Below are 21,617 nucleotides of genomic sequence, written 5' to 3' on the forward strand. Positions count from 1 at the left end.
CTGGCTGTAGGATATGAACAGAAGGGCAAGGGTTAAACTGGTCAGATAGGGAGGGCGATGTAATTCTACCCACAGTCACTAAGTGATCGTGAGCAAGTCCCAGGCTTTAGCTTCCTCATCTGTAAAATGAATGAAATTAGATGACCTCCTAGGTCTCTTCCTAAATCTATGATGCTATGAAAAAGCAAATGAGATAATGCATGCAAAGCGCTTTGAAGATGTCACAAACCAGAAATCGGCAGTCATTATCATCCAAGCCCCTCTTCGGGCATTTTCCTCTGAGATTACCTCCAATTTATCCTGTATCTATGTGTATGTGCATAGTTGTTTGTATATCTTTGAGGGCACAAAGAATGTATTTACCTTTCTTTGTCAAGGCAAGCATCTGTTAGACGCCTACGGTGTGTGGGGCACTTTGCTATACCCCAGGGATAACAAAGAACCTCTAAAAGTGTCTCTGCCCTCAAGGAGTTTACACTCTACAGTATGTCTACTGCTTAGCACAATATGCCTGGCACTAGGTAGGCGCTTTATAGATGCTCGGTGACCTGAGTTGACTTTTCCGGAAGAGACCCCAGCACCCCACTCCCCAACTCAAGCCCCCTCAAGCCCGCAGCGCCGGGAGCACGCAGGCAGCAACAGCCGGGACATAGAGGTAAAGCCCCAGCAAGCACAAGCGCTATGCCAGAGCGCCTGTGCGCCTGCGCGGGGCGGGCGGGGGCGGGTTGCTCCATTCCTGCCCGGATCCAGTGAAAACAATCCCGGGCCCGACGCCGCCTCCCGCTTGGCCCTCGCTCCCTTCCCCGCTTCCTCCCTCGCTCATACCCTCCCTCCTCCCTCGCTCGCTAGTCTCTGCGCCTCGCTCGGCAGCGGGAATCCGGCCGGAGCCGGGCGGGACGTCGGCTGGAACGAGAGGAGGAGGTAAGGAGCTCCCGGGGCCTTGGGGGTCCTCCCCAGGCCGCGCGGGTGCTGGGCCTCCGGCAGCTCGCTGGGCCGAGGGGCCGAAGGCCGGGCCGGGGGCGGGGCGCGGCGGCCTCGGGCCCGAGCTGGCGGCTTCCAGGAGGATCCTGGCTAACCCCTGCAGCCCCCTCTCCCCGCCCCCCCGCGGCGAGCATCGCGGCCCCCCGGGGATTTCTCGGTCGGAGGAAAACTGTGGCCCAAACGCGGCCAGGTAGGAATCACCTGGTGAGGGGCCAGCCCTTCCTGGCCCCCGCCCCCCGGCTCATGCTCTCCCCGTCCCCGCCCGGAGAAGCGCAGAAGGAGCCACTGTCCAGTCTGTCCCGACTCCCTGGAGCCCTCCACCCCCACCTCCTCCCAGCCTCCTTGACTCTGTCTAAATCCGGAATTCTTAACCTGGGATACATAGAGGGATTTCAGGATCTTTGAACCTGGTTGGAGAAAAAAGTTACATATTTTAAAAAATATAATCCAATTTTATTTTATGCATAGAAAAAAACCCCCAACAACCCATTTTTCTGTTAAGTGCCCATAGGCTTCACTAGACTACTGGACGAGTCCATGACACAAAAAAGTCAAAATAATTTGTTTTAGAGACCGAAGTGTACCCGCAGGTTATTTAAACAAACAAACCAAAAACCCATTATCTGTGACAATATCAGCAATCATTCCTGGAGCATAAAATGCATTTTTGAGGAGACTTGTGTATTCCCAGCCCTTTAGCACAGCGCGGGTTTGCTTGGGACATAGTAAGCGCTTAATATATATGCTTGTTATTGAGTCATAACCTTCTTCCCCGTTCTCCTAGCCGAGCAAAGTTTAACTGCAAGGTTTATATAAAACACTCTTGTACATTTTCTTTTAAAAGAAAGTTTTGTAAGTATCGCTGGTGTGGGGTGGGAGACGTGCCCTTCAAGTAATGAGGCAGGATTTTAATGTGTTGCTTTGGGAATAACTCATTTTGTAGCCACATCTTTTTACATGGTAAATTTGGAGATTAATGTGCAAAAGTGATGTTGAAATAAGGGAGTCTAAATAAAAGTTCAATAAGTAGTTTAAAACATTCTACAGCATTCATACTTTTTTTTCTTTTAAAGTTTTGGAAATATGTACATGGCATCATCCACAGCTGTGTCTAGTGTGTGATTGTGTGGCAGATCAAAGATTTGGAGTCTGGGTTTAAATCTAGGCATAATAAGTCAGTTCACCTCTTTGGGCGTTAGCATGCTTATCTGTAGAATGAGAGGGTTGGACTATGAAATCCTATGATTCTAAAAGCTTCAACTCTTGATATTTAAGGCTCCCAAACTTAAATTAGTAGGTTACATCCTACTCACCTAGTCTGATTTATTACTTCTGGATTTTCCTGGTGGAAGTGACATGAGAAAGGGCATGGCATTGAGAATAAGGATAACATGTAGATGGTGACATAAAAAAAGACAAATGTGAGTGTAGCAAAATGTTATTTGGTGGGCACAAGGAGTATTTAAAGTGTGCTGTAGTCAGATTTTAAAGATCTTTCCTTCTGCCTAAGATTTTTGCACTTTATTCTGTAGGTGAGGTAGCCATGGCAGGATTTGGTTACATGGGTATACTAGGAAGGTTAATATAACTGAGTGAAAATGTATTGAATCAGGGAGAAAGTCAAAGCAGGAGTTTGAGGTTGTGTGCTGTTATTCCAGGTTATTTCTCAGAAGAGTATGCATTTTAAGCTCAGGTTATTTTCACCAGTCCTTGCAAATTATCTGATATTTATTTCTCTTTTCCTCATCTTTTCTTAGTCTAGTTTCTTGGTGAATCTTAGCTTTTCTCTTTTTTGTATAGATTCATTTAGTGCTGTGCTGAGTCTTTCTGCTTCCTGTCTGTGACTTTGATGAAGATATAGATGGCATACTTATAAAATTGTTGACACAACCTGAGAATAGCTAATTTGTGCTATTACGTCAGTAATAAATAATCTGAAGATCCATCATTAGATGGACCAGATCTAATTAGAGAAAATACATTATAATAGGGATGTAAAATCTAATAACTTAGGTTAAAAACCATCCTCACAAATGAAAGATGTATAATGTGGTAGCTAATAGTTCATATGATAAAAACTCAGTGGTTTTTAGTGCATTCTTCACCTCTTTGAATGCTTCCATGCCCTTGCACAGTGTTGTTCCACATTTGGAATATACATCCTTCTCTCCTCTGCCTTGTAGAAATCTGAGCTTCCTTCCAAGTGAAGCTCAGGTACCTCCTACCTGTTATTAGTACTCTCTTTCTCTTAAAATCACATTCTACTACCTGGCATATATTTTGTATTTATTTACCTGTGTCCCTGTTGTATATCTCCAGTATATTGTAAGCTCCTTCAAGGGAGGGTGATGTCATTTTTGTCTTTGTATCTCCAGTGCCTAGAGGGAATGCAGTATAGTGAATAGACCATTTAGGAAGCACTAACATACTGGCTGTGTGAATATATCTCTAAGAGCAAGTGTAGATCTGCATTAGTACAAAGGGTTCCTCACTTAAAGCTCCTTGTATGGATGGATGACATCACAAGTTGGGTTTAAAAAAATCCACAGTTCTGGCATATGGTAGTCATTTAATAAATATATAGGCCATATTGATTATTTTTGGAAGTCTTATTACACTACTGTACTGTACTTTTATAATATAGCACTTAATACTTTCATGATTAATCTTGTACATACATTTTAAACTCCTTGTTCAAGACATCCCATTCCATTTCTATCTCCTCCAAAAGATTGCCCCCTCTGTCATCCCCACTCTTTCCTTTACAGGCATACCTTGAAGATAGTGTGGATTTGGTTCCAGACCATCACAGCAGAGTGATGCAATAAAGTGTCACAAATTTTCTCCGTTTCCCATGCATATAAAAGTTGTTTATACTGTGGTCCATTGTGTACAATAGTATTATGTCTGAAAAAAAATGTACATACATAAATTAAGAGTACTTTATTGCTAAAAAATGCTAACCATCATCAGAGCCTTCAGTGAGTTGTAATCTTTTTACTGGTGGTGGATCTTTGCTCAGATATTGATGGCTGCTGGCTGATGAGGGGTGGTAGCTGCCTAAGGTTGGGGTGACTGTGGCAATTTCTTAAAATAAATTTGCCTTATCAATTGATTCTGCCTTTCACTTGAACACTTAGAGGCCATTGTATGGTTATTAATTGGCCCAATTTCAATATTTTTATGTCTCAAGGTAATAGGGAGGCCAGCAGAGAGGGAGAAAGACAGAAACAGCCTGGTTGGTGGAGAATTCAGAACACACACAACATTTATCAATTAAATTCACCATCTTAAGTGAATAGAGCACTGACCCTGGAGTCAGGAGGACCTGAACTCAAATACCACCTCAGACACTTAACACAAAACTAGCCATGTGACCTTGGGCAAGTCACTTAACCCCAATTACCCTCCAAAAAGAAAAAAAAAATTTCACCATCTTATATGGGCCCTGTTTGTGGTGCCCCAAAACAGTTATAATAATGATATCAAAGATCACTGGCCACAGGTCACCATAATAGAATAATTATAATAAAAAAATTTGAAATATTGTGGAATTACCAAAATGTAACTCAGACACAATGTGAGCACATGCTTTTGGAAAAAATAGTGCCAATATTCTTGTTTGATGCAAGGCCACAGACCTTCAATTTGAAAAAAAAAAATACTTTCTTTGGAGCGTAATGAAATGAGGTGTGCCTGTGTTTCCAATCTCTCTCTCTCAGTTGCCTCATTTCCTGCTGCTTACAATCATCCCTGCCTCTCCCCTGTCCTGAAAAACCCTCACGTGCTTCTTCCATCCTCCCAGTCATCCTGTATTTCTTCTGTTCTTTGGAGCTAAACTCTTAAAAAATGTCATCTATATTAGGTGCCTCCCCTTTTTTTCTTCTTGATCTCCTTAATCCTTTGCTATCTGACTTTGAATCTTAATCCACTGAAATTACCTTCCAAAGTTACTAATGATGTTTTCATTGCCAAATCCAATGACATTCTTATTCCTCATTCTCCTTGATCTCTCTGCCCCCTTTGACACTGTTGATCACTGTCTTCTTCTTGATACTCTCCATCGCTCACTTCTGGTTCTTCTTCTATTTGACTGCTTCTTCTCTGACTCTTGCTGGATCCTTTTCCAGGTTACACCCTCTAACCATAAGTGTCCCTCAGGGTTCTGTCCTGGGCCCTCTTCATTCTTCTTCTATACTACTTAACTTGGTGATCCCATTACCTTTGGGTTTGGCTTTATAGGTTAAAATACTTCTTGGTTGTTTTTTTTTTTAAATGTTAAGGCCTTTTGCACAGAAGTTTTTCAGTAGTACATTAAGACAATTGGACAATACATATTGAGAATTCATAGTAATATCAGACAGACATAAGGAGATCAGAAGGAATTCTGGAGATTAAAGTATAAATTTTCAAGTAAGTAGGTAATGATGCTTCACAGTTTTAAAAGGTAGCCATTAAGCAACCTCACCTTTCTGGAACGTAGCAGAGTACCAGGAAGTAAACAGAAAAGCTTCCTCATGGTGATGTAGGAAGACGTGCTCTGTAAACCTTAAAGCACTATTGAATTGGGTTATTACTACTACAACTAATATATAATTGGTGAAAAGGCATTTTCCAATAGACTATAAGGGATAATGTAATAAAGGTGAAAAAAAAGTACAGTCAGTATGTTGTGAGAAATTTGAAGTGGAACTTTAAGCTGCTAGATAGGGACCAGTTTCATAGAGGAAGTAATGAGAGTTTCAACATCTGGAGAAAGGATTTGGGGGTGTCGGTTAACAGAGGCATAGTTGAGGACAGGTGTTGCTCTCTGCAAGTAACAGCCTCCTGAAGGCTAAAAAAAGTCTTTAAAATTAGTAGGTTATACTCTTTCTTTTTCCTGTTTGGTTTTGTTTCCTCTTTCCCATTGTTCATTCCATCTGATACAATCCTTCTTTATAACCTGACTAATGTCTAATGTGAAAGTATTTGCAGATACTGTACTTGATTGTATGATGCCATGGGGGGGGAAGGGAGGAGGGAGAGAAAATTTGAAACTCAAGGAATTGTGGAAATGAATCTTGTAAACTAAAAGTAAACAAATTAATAAAGACCAAAAAAAAAATTAGTAGGTTGAACCAGATAGCTTTGGCGGTCCCTTTCAGAACAACGATCCTTTAACTCTTAGTAAATATACCCAGTAGAGGTATTATTGGGTCAAAAGGTATGAAAAATTTATAGAGTTTTTAGCATAATTCCAGATATTTTCCAGAATATTTAGACAAATTCACATCTCCACCCCAAGTGAAATAGTGTGCCTGTGCCTGTCTTCTTCTAGTTCTTTTAACATTGATTATTTCTTTTAGTATCTTTACTAATTTGCTGGATGGGGGTAAAACCTCAGAACTGTTTTTATTTACATTTCTCATTCTTATTTGGAGCATTTTTATTTGGTTTTTGCATTTCTTTTTTTCTTTTTTTAACCAATTATTTACAGAGAAATGGTTTTTGGTCTTATATATTTGTATCAATACACTGTGGATCTTGTATATCAGATGTTTATTAGACAGATTTGATGCAGAAATTTCAAAGTTTTTTCTCAAGAGTTTTTATTTTGATTCTAGTTGCATTAATTCTTTTTTTTTTAAGTAAAAGCTTCAAACCATTTAACAGGAACATGAACAATTTAAATATGCTTATTTAAAATGGTTCTTATTTACTAGTGACACAAAGACCTGGATTTAAGTCCTACCCCTGATACATACTGGCTCTGTGACCTTGGGCAGTTCACAACTTCTCAGGCAGTTTCTCTAGAAAGTTCTAAGAGCAGAAGTTGTTCATTTGGGAGCTTTTTTTAATGACAGTAAATTTTAAACACAGGTTTGGTTCCTGTCCTTATCCTTAAGTACTACATTTGTCATCTAAACTTCTAAACAGAAAAACTTACATTTCTTGAAATTACCTGACAGTTTGACTTTAAATAATTTATTCTAAACTAGTAAGGTTTATACCCTATTGCATGCTTGACAGATTATTATGGAGTTAAGCAAATTTTTAGTCCTTTATACTGCTCATTTTGATAGACAAATACTACTTACTGTTATCTTCCCACTCTAGCAATTTTCAATTTTGATGGTAATACAAAATTTATGTTGTTTTTGAAGAATACTTCTTAAAGTTGTGATAATGCTAGTTTTGCCTGGTAAATGTTGTCTTGACTTTGATCAATCATTTCACTTGTCACATAGTTTGGAGGTCACAAAACATTTGTATTTTTTCTCCTGTAAATTAAACAATAGCTATTCTTTTGTCATTGTTATCCTGTCTGCCAAAGAGAGACCTTATCGTGTATAGTGGAAAGTGTTCAAAAGTCAGGATCCTTTAGTTCAAAGCTCAGAATTGACACTTAGTTTCTTTAAGACTGTGATCAAGTACCTTAAGCTTTCTATGTCTCAAATGCTCATCCATAAAAAGGAGGTAATATTAGTGCCTCCCTAGCACCTCCAGGATCAAATATAAATCCTCTGGCATTTAAAGCCCTCCCTAATCTCCCTTTCCTCCCTACCTTTCCAAACTTCTTATACCTTACACTGTACTATTTGCTCTGTGATCCAGTAACACCGGCTTCCTTCCTGCTCCTTGAACAACAAACTCCATCTCCCAATTCTGGGCATTTTCCACTGCCTTTCCTGAATGTTTGGAATGCTCTCTTCATTTCCATCTTTTGACTTCCTTTAGGTTTCAGCTAAAATCCCACTTTATACAAAACCTTTTCCTTATCCTCTGGATTCTAGTGCCTTCCTTCTGTTTTTTATTTCCAGTTCATCCTGTATAAAGCTTGTTTGTACATAGTTATTTTTATGTTGTCTCTCCCATTAGACTGAGCTTCTTGAAGGCAGAGACTGTCTTGCCTTTTACAGTGCCTAGCACTTAGTAGACACTTAATATTTATTGACTGGTGTGAGGAAAGTGCTTTGTAAACATTAGAACTCTCCATTAATATAAGTTTTTATTCTTGAATATGTTTGGGAAAGAATCATAGTAGATTAAAGTATGACTTGGAGTCAGGAGATCTGGGTTTTAATCCCAGTTTTGTCACCATTTATTTGTGTGATTTTAATTGTCATTTACCCTTTCTATTCTTTTTACTTGAGCTAGGAAATAGGAATGATACTCATTTTTTACTAACTCTCAGGGTAATTGTGAAGATTAAATGAAATACAGTTAGTGAAAATTGCTCTGAAAAGTAAAAACCACCCTACAGAAATACTGTAAAGATCAGAATGATTTGAGCGATTCATACCATTTCCTTTCTAGTTCCTCCTAACTCTTAACTTTCTCTGCCTTGCCACAGCAGCCTCCTCACACTGGAATTATGCCCTGCTTCTGGTCTCCTCACATTGCAAGTACACCCTGCCCTTGCAGTCTCTCATGATTGATCATTTTCAAAATGGAAAGTGAGGGGCGGCCAGGTGGCTCAGCGAGTAAGAGCACCGGCTCCAGTGTCGGGATGACCTGGATCAAATCCGGGTTCAGATACTCAGCACCACACCCAGAAATAATAACTGGCCGTGTAACCTTGAGCAAGTTACTTAACCCCGATTGCTTTAAAAAAAAAAATGGAAAGTGGACTGGCCAAGGCCAGCCATATCATTAATCCTCTCTGGGCTCCATTGCTGCCTCTCTAGACTTTCTCTACCATGTTCCTCCATAGGTGCCTTTGTTCCTTTGTCCCACCTTTTTTCACAGTTTCCTTTTATATATTCCACTGTTAGAATGTAAGGTCCTTGAGGGTAAGGTCCTCTTTTTTTCTCTTTGTATTTGTATACCAGGCCCTCAACACAGTACCTGGTACATAGTAATATGAGCTTACTTTATGCTTGTTGGCTTGCTTGACTGTCACTTTCAAATTTGACAGAAATTTTGTCAAAAATTTTTCTAGAGGGGATTGGTTTGGACCTATGATTTGACTGTTGTAATGAACTCTCACTGTGTGGAAACTGCTTCCATCAATACATGTTGGCAACTTGCCTATTATAACTTACATAGTTTTCTATGGGAAGGGGAAGATAATAAGCATTTATTAAGTGCTACTCTGTACCAAGCCAAGCATTTATTAAGTGCTACTGTGTGCCAAGCCAAACACCTTTTGAATATTATTTCATATAATCTTCACAATAATCCTGGGAGATAGGTGTTCTTGTTATCCTCATTTTACAAATGAGGAAACTGAGGCAGACACATTGAGTGACTTGCCCAAGGACATACAGCTTAAATGTCTGAGACTGGATTTAAATTCTGGTCTTCTTGCCTCCAGGCTAATTGTTTGGGGGCACAGAGAGGCTTAGTTATAGTCCTATTAAAGGCAAGACTTGAATTTATGCTTTCCTGTTTTGAAGGTCCATTATCTGCTGTTCAGTATTGCTACTCATGATAATTTCCTATTACTTTATTATGTGTTACTGTTAAACATTTGTTAAATTTTATAGTATTTATATAAATTACTTTGCAATGTTTTATCATGATGTCCTTTTTTTTTTAAGTGTCATTTTTCAGATAAGATATCTGAGTTACCAGAAGGTAAAATAATGTGTTCATTAGAAGTTCATTGATAAAATCAGAATAGAATTAAGGAAGATGGAGATGTAATTCCAGGCAGAGTGATATAATGGCTCCAAAGCCAGGAAGAACATGTTTCAAATCATTCTGGTGACACATTCTAGCTTGTAACCATAAGCTAATAATTTAACCATTCTATGTTTCAGGGAGATCTGAAAGTCTCTAAATTTCATCTTCATTGATGGGAAGGAGTTTCCATACCTGGAGTTCCCCATACAAAAGAAATTACCAGTTCATACTTTAAAAGTAAAGCATATTACTTTGACCAAGAAGATACAACTTTCACCATACAATATTCACTTGCCTTTGCAATGGGTTTTCTATATTGCATTAATATAGTGGAATAATGGAAGGAACATTTTTATTTTATGACACATCTGTTTCTCAAAAGTCCTACTGTGGTGACATTTTATTGTAGAGGTAATGCTGGGTTGTTGAAAGTCTCTGCCATTGTGATATAAGCTCTGGCAGCAAGAACTGTCCTGGGGACAGACTGTCTTCTCTCTGAGGAATGGTTTAGCCAAGTATAGGGAGTTTCATCAATAGTAGGTTGGACCCAAGGTGATGAATTCTTTGATCATAAAAGCACTGAAAATTAAAAGATGGCTCAGTCTAATTTGGCCTCCTTTCCAATGCCCATATCTGAGTGGGTGAATATCAATATGGCATCTCCTGCATTGCTATGTGCAGGCTGTCTTCCATTCTTGAAATACACCTACATTCTCCTCACCTACATTTCTCAGATTACTTATCTTCCTTCAAAACTCAGTTCATTTGCCACCTTCTCTGATCCCTTTATCTATAAGTATTTTTTCTGATATCAGATATTCTTAAAGTATCTTTGTATCTTTTCTGTCCCCTTAAGTCTCTATCTTGTGTTATATGTGGCTATATATTTGTAGAAAATAACTTTGGTGAGCCATGGGACTGTTTTCTCTGTGTCTTTGTCTCCCGCTGCCTGACATCATATTTTATACATAATCAATTAGTACGTTTTAGACACTTAATAAATATTTATTGAATCTAATTTAAAGTGGGATAGAGGACACTAGGAATCACTCAGTTTTTAGACCTCTTACAAATGTTAAAGTTTATCATTTGTACTCTAGGTATAAGATCCTTGTTTAGTGATCATTAAATTGATGTATTACTGAGGAACTGAACTATTTCCATTTTGATATTCTTCCTCCAGAGGGAGCTAGGTGGAACCATGGACAGAGTCCTGGTCCTGGGGTCAGGAAGACCTGAGTTCAAATATTGCTTCAGATACTTAATTAGCTGCATGACCCTGAGCAGTCATTTAATCTGTCTCCTTTAGTTTCCTCATTTATAAAATGATAATAACTACCTACCTCCCAAGGTTGTTGTGAGGACCAAATGAGATAATTTATAAAGCACTTAGCACAGTGCCTGGCACATTGTGAATACTTAATAAATGTTTATTTGCTTCTTTTCCTTCCTTCCTCTAAGTGAAACTAGAAAATAGACTTAAAGAAGTTGCAGGTAAATGGAAGGATGATTTTAGTTGTCCTTGAAAAAGTATGTAAAGGAATTAGTAGAACTGACCTCATCATGGGTACAAAGACAAAAAAATCTCTAATTTCATGGGACACTTGATCATCTTATTTTGTTGTATCATGATAAAGAAAAGGAAACTACAATGAAGATAATTATATCTAACTTAAGTAACTTATGAGTCAGCATTTGTTGCAGAATGTGAAAAAGTAGAGATTAGGTCCTTTGGATCTTTAAATCCATTATCTTATGAACAATTTCAGATGATTCTTCAAAACAAATGAGCATGTAAACCTTTATACTTGGTGATTTCAATGTAAAAGTTGGCAAAGGGAGGACAGTTACTATTGTGTTGGAAACTATGGGTCAATCAGCTAGCATTTATTAAGTGCTTATTATGTTCCAGGCACTGTACTGAGTGCTAGGATTCAAAGAAAGGCAAAAATAGCCTTTGCTGTTAAGGAGCTCATGGTCTAATGGGAGAGACAACATGCAAACAGGTGTGCAAACAAGATATCTACAGAATAAATTGAGGATAATCTCAGAGGGGAGACAGTAAGGTTAAGTAGGACTTGGAAAGGCTACTTGAAGAAGGTGGGACTTTAGCTGAAAATTTAAAGAAAGCCAGGGAATTTTGGAGGCAGAGATGAGGGAGAGCATCTTAGGCATTAAGGACAGCTAGTGGAAACACTCAAAGTTGGGAATTGAAATGTGGTGTTTGGAAAAGGATGAAGAAGCTAGTGTCACTAGTTTGCAAAATATGTGGAAGAGATAAGGTGTAAGAAGACTGGAAGAACAGGAAGGGACCAGGTAATGAAGGGTCTTAAAACCCAAACAGAGGGTTTTATATTTGATCTTGGAGGAAATTGGGAGCTACTGGAGTTTATGGACTAGTGGGGTAATCTGGTCCGGCCTAGGATTTAAGAAGATCATTTTGATAGCTGAGCGAAGGATAGGTTGGAGTGGGGAGAGAAATGAGAGACCAAATTTCTGTGTGCCATTAATATGATGCTTTTTGTTTTTTTAATCTAACATTTCTGAATATTAGTCTTTCCTTGAAATAAAGAAAAGCAGTAAAATCAACTAGTTTAGATCTAAATCAGCTAGATTATGTCTGACGTTTGCAGAATTTTACCTCTTTTTGGAAAGGAGGACATGTGTTCATTATCCTGAATACTTTCTTTAGGAAGAAGATAGAAAGACATGGATATGGTGAGTACTCAACATCAAAAAAAAATTATATCTTTAGAAAGACTAACTGACTTGTTACCAATACAAAAATAATTTTAGAATTCTTTTTTGTCTTCTTACTATCAAATCATTAACTAATTAGGGAAAAGGTCAAAGCTAAGACACATTGTATAGTTACATTTCTAACTTGACCTCTTCAAACTGTGGTCTGTAAAAATGAGAAATGACTACAAGTAAAGTCACTGACCTTTATTATTGTTTTTAAAGAAGTTTAACTGTTGTAAAACAGTTGCTACAATGAAACAGAGTCCAGAAACTTCTTTAGCAAATAGATTTTTGCCATTTCTTTTCCAAATGGAAAAACATGCTATGAAGAGCTAACCTAGTTTCCACAAGTGCAATTGCAGACATTGCAGTAGATGACGATGGAAGATTGTGAGCTGCATAACTTATAAACAGTGTAGCATAGCTTGTAAAGGAAGAGCCAGGAAACAAGCCTTCCAAAAAAGTTAGCATGAGACCCAACTAAGGCAGATCTTCCCAGGAGCTTCTCTATCTTAAACTGGATACTTAATTTTTTAGGGGTTATTATTTATCACAAATAATACTTTTAGGAATATTTCCCCCCCCTGTCTGTAACCTCCTGAGTAGGTGGGTGTGTGCTGTACATAATTCTACTTATTAGTGACCATTTGGCAAAAGGGTACATTAATTCTCTTAACACTTAGCATGTAATTCCTTTTTAAAAATTGTGGGATTAATTTACAACTCCACCAGCAGCATATTTGCTAGCTTGTTTTTACCACCCCCTGTGCCAGTAGCACATTTTGTTGTCTTTTATCATTTATGCCATTTTGGTGTTAGGAGGCAGTCTTTTGCCTTTCTCCAATTATTAAAGATGTGGAACATGTATCATGTGGATATTGATGATTTATATTTCTTTTTTCAAGAATTGATTATTCATATCCTTGAACCACTTATTTATTAGAGAACAGCTCTTTGACTTACACATTTGTGTATCAATTGCTTATTAATTTTGGATGTCAGACCTAAGAGATGTCTGATGCTGAGATTTTTTTTTCCCATTTTCTCATTTTCAGTACATTACTTTGTGTAGTGCAGTAGCTTTTTATTTTTATGTCATAAAATTAGTTCATTTTATTTTTCTTTCCTCTAAGACATAGCTGGTTTGGCAATTAGAGCCATATTTGTCTCAAGGGGAATTTGCTAGAGTATTGTCCTCTATTTTTGAAAGCAATCCCAAGCATTGGGATATTAGTTATTGAAATGCTTGATAAAACTCATTGGTTAATCAGTTTGATAGTGATTTTAGCATAGTAGTTAATGAACTTTTTCTGATTGCTGTATGTTTACCTAGGATATTGTTTCTTTTCCAATATTTTGCATTTTTGTAGGTATTCATCCTTTTATATTCTCTGTTTTACTGGCATAGCAATATATGTAATATTCTTTAATAAAGTTCTTTATTATTTCTTAGTTAGTAATTTAGGCCTTCTTATTTCTGATTTTGCTCCAGACTTCCATCTCTTTTCTCTACTCTGCTCCCCTATCTCATACAGTTTTAGTTTCTAGGCTTTCATGACTTGTCTCTTTATTCCTGAACTGGAAGGTATCTGTGTGCTGTGCTCTTAGGTCCAAGGGCTTTTGGCTGTCATTTTGTGCTGCATTAGGCTGACAGAATGTACTTACTCTGGTTTCTTTTAGGTTTCCTTGATTGTATCTTAATCTGATGCTCTTGCTAGAATAGCAGTGAGGAAACTGGTCTGGGCTCAAACAGTTATATACTCAAGATGAAGCAGATGTTGTAACAGTTGCTGTCTTGGGTTTAGATGGCATTCGTACACAGAATTCATTCCTGAATAAAGTAATTGACAATTTTTATGTGCCTCTATAATACTAGTGATAGTGTTTTTCTTAGCTTTAGTATCCAATTATACTTTTTGTTTAGCAGTGTATTGCCATTGCTTCTGTTGGTTTCTGATAATCATATGATGTAGACCTACAGCAAAAGTGAAAAGTGTGCATCTTATTTTAGTGCTTATCAGAAGTACCCTTCTCATCTTCTTCTTGATGTTGAGATCAAAGAACAACAGAAAAACTTTACAGAAATATTTTCTACATCAGACCACATCTTCATAGTCAAACAGTTGACAGGGACATAGAGAGAACACAAAGTTCTGCAGCTTTATTTTTTCTTGGTTACATTTAACTAGGTAGGTCAAAACAGAGTTAAAATCTTTCTCCAAGAAAGTATACCTTGCATATGTTAAGCTCATTTAAAATTCGTTGATAGATGCAATCATGGTTATAACTTCCATTATTGTCTAAATTATTAAAATTGAGGTGTTGGTGGAGTGGTAAATTGGTCCAAACATTCTGGAGAACAATTTGGAACTATGCCCAAAGATCTATAAAACATGGAACCATTTGTCCCAGCAATACTTCTACTAGGTGTGTATCTCAAGGAGATTAAAAAAAAGGGAAAAGTAACTATATGCACAAAAATATTTATAATAGCTCTTTTTGTTGTGGCAAAGAATTGGGAAGAAAGGAGATGTGCAGTAATTTGGGAATCACTGAACAAGATCTATATGATTATGATAGAATACTATTGTGCTATAAGAAATAATGAGCAGACTGGTTTAAAAAATGCTAAGAAGAACTGATGCAAATTGAAGTGAACAGAACCAGGAGACTGTTGTATATAGTAACAATAATATTTTAAAGATAATCAACTGTCACTAATCTGATCAATTCAATGATCCAAGACAGTTCCAAAGGACTTCTCATGAAATGTTCTTTACCTCCAGAAAGGGAACTGATGAACACTGAGTGCAGAAGCCTATGCTTCTTATTTTCACTTTCTTTATTGTTTTTTTCAACATGGCTAATATGGAAATATGTTTTGCATGCTTTCACATGTATAATGGGTATCATATTGCTTGCTTTGTCAGTGGGTGGCAGAGAGGCTGCAGAGAAGAGGATTTGGAACTGAAAATTTAAAAAAAATGTGCCCCCTCCCCCCAATAAATCATGCCCTGATTTGATGCCAAAAAAAGAGAAAAGAAAAAAAGAGAATGTAAGTTAGTAGAGGGCAGGGATTGTTTTTAGCATTTTTTTTTTATCCTCAGGGCTTAGCGCAGTATCTGATGTGTAATAAGCATTTAATGTGGATTCAAAAAAATTGAGGCATAAAACAGGGAAACATATCCTTGTCATAGGTGTGTCTTAATGTTACGTATCTCTCTCTTGGCACAATGGCACATCGCTCTTAGTAAATGCTTGCTAACTGATTGGTTGATTGGCCGTATACTATTTACCACAATAACTCAGTGTGGCTGTGACCCAAATATAAGAGGTCATATTTAAAAAATAGAATGGAAGAGGAGATAACATTCATTATTATAGCTGGAAGAAAATTCCTAACCAAAAAAGAGCTATAGGGGATCATAGAAGATTAGATGAAAAATTTAAGAGCTTTTGGACTAGCAAAATCAGTGCCATTAGAAAGGAAACAACTGAGGGAAAAACAAATTCCTCTGGTAGAAGTACAATACCCAAAATATATGGGTGTTCGTTCAAATATATAAAAACAAGAGTTGTTCTTCAATAGAAAATTGGTTAAAATATGTGAAGTCAGTTTTCAAATAAAGAAATGCAAACTATCAACAACCATGTGAAAAAAATGCTTCAGATATTAATAGTAAGAGAAATGCAAACTAAAACATCTGAGGGTCTACTTTGCAACTGTTAGATTAGCAAAGATGACAAAAGAGGAAAATAGCAATTGTGGGAGAAGCATTATTAGGCACATTAATATTGCATTGTTGGTGAAGTTGTGAATTGAACCATTCGGAAAAAAAATTTTGGAGCTATGTCCCAAAAGTCACTAGGCCGTACATCTGTTTTGACCCAGCTTAACAGCTATTTGATGTATACTCCAAAGATTTCAAAGACTGAGGGAGAAGACTGATTTTATGTGTGTGTGTGTGTGTAAACATATTTTTTAGTGTAGCAAAGAATTGGAAACAAAGTGGATGCCCATTCATTTGAGAATGTATGGACAAATTATTTTTATCTTCTATAGACTCATTTCCATTTTGAAAAAAACATTATTTTAAAGGTTGGTTAGTTATATGTTTTAAAGATTAAACAGAAAGGGTGGAGCTATGATGCTAGAGTACAGGCAGCAACCCAGTGGAAATCTCCCAACATTTCCTTCCAAATAACTTTAAAATAATCCTCAAATGAAATTCTAGATCAGTAGAGCCAAAAAGGTCAGAGCAACACATTTTTCCAACCTAAGAAAATTTAGGAGGTTGGCAGAAGAGGTCTGTGGCATTGGAGTGGGAGCCAGCCCAGAGCTCAGTAGCAGCAGCATCAGTGGTGGTCCTTAGAGGACGACAATGGGACCAGCAGGAGCAGCAGCATCTGGAGCTCTCAGTCCAGGGATGATAAGGAGGTCAGACAACTTGGTGAGAAAGAAAGTGCAAGGGATCCTTTGCTGGGTGCATCTGGTGCTTATTGGCAACTCGAATGCCCTTATGTCAATTCAAGGCCAAGACAAGTACTAGTGCTTGTGGCTACAGGGAGCAAGGTCTTTCCTAGGCAAATACCAGAGTACAGACCAGGAAAGCAGTGACCACACCTCTCCCAGAATCAAACCACTTAAAACTTTCAGATCACCAGAACTAGCCCTGAAAACAATACAAAAAAGCCTGAGGCTTGGCACAGTGGCTCCCTACAATGGATGAGCAGAGCCCAACTTTAACATAAAGTTCAAAGTCAAGAAATAGACTGGAAAAATCACCATTAAAAGCTGCTGCAGTGGTGGGGAAGACCAGGATATAAACTCAGAAGCTACAAGAAAAGCCTCAAAGAAAAATGCTAATTGGACCCAAATCCAGCAAGAATTCCTGGAAGAGTTAAAGAAAGAGATAATAGTGGTGATGGAAAAATTGGGAAAAGAAGTGAGACAGATGCAAGAAAATTGTGAAAAGAGAACAGCTTGGTAAAAGAGGCACAAAAAATACTGAAGAAAGTGGTGGCTAGGTGATGCAAGGAATAGAGCACTGGCCCTGGAGTCTGGAAGACCTGAGTCCATATCTGGCCTTAGACACTTAACATTTACTAGCCGTGTGACCTTGGGCAAGTCGCTTAACCCCAATTGCCCTCCAAAAAGCAAAAAAACCAAAAAAACCCGAAGAAAATAACTTTGAAAAACAGAATTGGCCTAATGGTAAAAGAGGCACAAAAATTCCCTGAAGAAGAAAACTCATTAAAAAGCAGAATAGGCCACATGGAAATGAAGGTACAAAAATTCACTGAAGAAAAGAATTTAAAAGGCATAATTGACCAATTGGAAAAAGTTAGAAAAGCTGACTATAGGAAATAGTTCCTTAAAAATTAGTATTGGCAAATGGAAACTGACTCATCAGGACATCAGGAAATGACAAAACAAGGTCAAAAGAATGAAAACATAGAAGAAAATGTGAAATATGTCATTGGGAAAACAAATGACCTGGAAAATAGACTGAGGAGAGAGACTTTAAGAATTATTGTACTACCTGAAAGCCATGATCAAAGAAAAAGCCTAGGCATTATATTTCAATAAATTATAAAGAAAAACTGCTCCAGATATTTTAGATCCAGAGAATAAAGTAGAAACTGAAAGAACCCACCAGTCACCTCCTGAAACAGATCCCAAAATGAAAACTCCCAGGAATATTATAGCCAAATTCCAGAGCTCCCAGGTCCAGGAGAAAATATTTCAAGCAGCCAGAAAGTAAAAGTTCAGATATTTTGGAGCCACAGGATAACACAAGATTGAGCAACTTGCATGTTAAAGGAACAGAAAGAGCTAGCATTACAACCCAGCAAAACTGACTATAATCCTTCAAGGAAAAAAATTGAATATTTAATGAAACAGGAATTTCAAGCATTCCTAATGAAAAGACTGAAAGATGACTTAAAAATATGACATTCAAACACAAGATTCAAGAGAATAAAAAATTAAACATGAAACAGTAATCATAAAGGACTCAGTAAAATATTTATATTCTTGTATGGGAAGGTGATAACATGTAGCTCCTAAGAACTTTATCATTATTAGAGAATTTAGTAGGTGTCTGCATAGATAGAGGGCATCAGTGTGATTTGATTGTGCTGGGATAACCTCAAAAAAAAAAAAAAAGAAGGAATGAGAGAGAGGCACTGGGAGAAGGGGGGTGGGGAGAGGTAAAATGAGGAAAATTATCTTACATAAAAGTAACATGCAAGGAAGAGCTTTTATAGCGGAGAGGAAAATGGAGAGATGGTAGGCAATGCTTGATCCTTATTCTCATTGGAATCGGTTCAAAGAGGGAAGAATATATAGTATATGTGATGGAGGGAAATACTCAGTAATCAGAACTATGAATGTGAATAGTGTGAACTCACCCATAAAACAGAAGCAGATAGCAGAATGGATTACAAACCAGAATCCAATAGTATGTTACTTACAAGAGACACACTTGAAACAGAAAGACACATAAACAGAATTAAAATAAAGAGCTGGAGTAGCATCTGTTATGCTTCAGGCAAAGAAAAAAAAAAGACAGGGCAACAATCATGATCTCAGAAAAAAATAAAAGCAAAAATAGACCTAATTTTTTTTTTTTTTTGCTTTTTTGGAGGGGGGAAGGCAGGGCAATTGGGGTTAAGTGACTTGACCAAGGTCACACAGCTAGTAAGTGTTAAGTATCTGAGGCCAGATTTGAACTCAGGTCCTCCTGACTCCAGGGCCAGTACTCTATTCACTGTGCCACCTAGCCACCCCCTAGACTTCATTTTCTAAGAGATAATCAGGAAACCTTCATTTTACTCAAAGGTACTATAGGTGGTGAAGTAATATAGAAATTTTTTTACAGCAAGTTTCTGTGATAAAGGCTTCATTTCTCAAATATATAGGGAACAGAGTCAAATTTATAACAAGAGCCATTCCTCAATTGATAAATGATTAAAGAATATGAACAGGCATTTTTCAGAAAAAGAAATCAAAGCTATCTATAGTCAAATAAAAAAATGCTCAAAATCACTATTAATTAAAGCAGTCCTGATGTACCATTTCACACCTGTCAGAAACCAGAAATGCTAGAGGGAATGAGGGAAAATAGGTAGATCAGCAAACTGTTAGTTGAGGTGTGAACTGGTCCCACCATTCTAGAGAACACTTTGGAATTCTGTCCAAAAGACTACAGAACTGCCAACTCTTTGACCTAGCACTGCCATTACTAGGTCTGTACCCCAAAGAGATCAAAGGAAAAGGATACATATGCACACCATTATTTATAGCAATTCTTTTTGTGTTAGGAAAGAATTGGAAATATAGGAGATGTTCATCCATTGGGGAATGACTGAACAAATTGTAGCATATGATTGTGATAAAATTTTATTGTGATAGAAGAAATAATATATGTGTGTGGAGGGTTGTTTCAGAAAAAAAACATGACTGTTTGAACTGATGAAAAGTGAAGTGAGAAAAACCAAAAAATTGTGCATAGCAACAGCAATATTGTATGATGATCAACTGTAAATGACTTCGCTATTTTGATCAATACAATGATCCAAGACAATTCCAAAGGATTTGTGATGAAAAAAATGCTATCTACCTCCTGAGAGAGAAAAAATGAACTCAGATTATAATTTTCTCACTTTTTAGGGGGCATGCATGGGCAATATGGCTAATATGGAAATATGTTTTGCATGATTTCACATGTATAAATTTATATCATTTTGCTTGCCTTCTCAGTGGGTGGGGGAGGGATAAGGGGGGAGAGAGAGAATTTGCTTGTTTTTTTTTTGAAGGGGGAGGGCAGGGCAATTTGGGTTAAGTGACTTGCCCAAGGTCACATGGCTAGTTTTTGTGTTTGTGTTAAGTGTCTGAGGCTGGATTTGAACTCAGGTCCTCCTGACTCCAGGGCTGGTGCTCTATTCACTGTGCCACCTAGTCACCCTGGAGAGAGAGAATTTGGAACTCAAAATTTAAAAAGAAAATGTTAAAAGTAAAATAATAATTGTATATTAAAAATGAAGATTAAAAAAAAGTTCCGTGATCCTATCAATATCGGTATTCAGCTGTTGTGTCTCATTTGTTTTCCAAGAGGACTAGTGACATCGTGGGGTGATAACTTGTGTGTGAATTAGATTTAATTGAGGCAGAGTTGCACAAAATTGCCAAGCTTCACTTTCTTCCAGAGTCATTGAAGTCTAGGGTATCCAACAGGTCTCAAACCCCCTCAGTAAATCAGGGGGGTGTCTACCCCAACCATGTAAAGACTCCCCCCTTACAGAATGTACAGATGAGAAGTTTGTTCCAATGACCATGAAAGGATTTGAAGCAGGTACTGTGGCTTTTATCTTGTCATTCTGACTTTTGTCAGTATCCAACCAGGCATGAAATAAATCTTTGTGTGCTGAAGTTAATTCATTACCATCATACTGCATGCCATGTATAAAAGTTCAGATTATAAAGACTGCTTATTGTTGGTGAGACTTTCCAGATTCTCCTGTTTCTGGATGAGGTGAACTCTGGAATAGTACAAGATCTTCTCAATGAGTTGCTTAGCTACTTAAACAAAAACTAAGTGGATGATGAATGCTTATTGGCTAGGATAAGACACGTATTTGAATGGCTAGCAACTTGCTGCCATCTGTACAAGTCCATCAGTACTTGTATCTTCACTTCAGCTGGATAATAAACTGGACCCAGAATAAAAAAAGTAGATTGAATCCCATTTGGGAAATTGTTCTGAACTTTGAGTGATCCCAAATTGTTTCCTGCTGCCAACATGCTTATATCTTCCAGGTGATATTTCATGGTTGCAAGGTATGAAATCACCATTGTAGAAAAATAAAAATTGCAGGTAACCCAAAAGATGGACATAAATGAATAGCATCATATTACCAGTTATGACTTGTGTGCAAGAAATTGTGCACCATTAAGAATATGTATGGTACATTAATGTAATGGAATATTACTTTATTTCAAGAAATGACAAACATGAATTCAGAGAAGCATAGAAGGACATATCAGCTGATGCCTAGAGATGCAAAGCCAAGAAAATAATACATAGAGAAACATTGAAAGATTTACATGAATTGACATGCAGTATATTAAGCAGAATTAAGAAAACAATATAAATAATCACTATAATGATTTAAATGGAAAGAATAACCCCAAACCAACTGAGAGTGAATATTATAAAGTTACAAAGAATAAATATGACCACATAGAAAAGATACCTCCACCCAATCCTTTGCAAAGATGGGAA

General features: G+C 37.5%; 1 protein-coding gene across 2 annotated transcripts in view; it reads left to right on the forward strand.

The window, feature by feature from the left end:
- The first annotated feature begins 692 nt into the window (after positions 1-692).
- Positions 693-21,617, forward strand: part of ZFYVE16 (zinc finger FYVE-type containing 16) — a 66,524-nt gene continuing 45,599 nt past the window's right edge. For both annotated transcript variants that reach the window (XM_069085018.1, XM_069085019.1), the window contains exon 1: positions 693-921. The gene's annotated coding sequence lies outside the window, so the exon portion shown is untranslated. The remainder of the gene's footprint in view (positions 922-21,617) is intronic.

The sequence above is a fragment of the Petaurus breviceps genome, unplaced genomic scaffold (genome assembly GCF_028583685.1).
Source record: "Petaurus breviceps papuanus isolate PSGF00001 unplaced genomic scaffold, PetGlider_PUasm1.0 175, whole genome shotgun sequence".
In the NCBI taxonomy this organism is placed as follows: domain Eukaryota; kingdom Metazoa; phylum Chordata; class Mammalia; order Diprotodontia; family Petauridae; genus Petaurus; species Petaurus breviceps.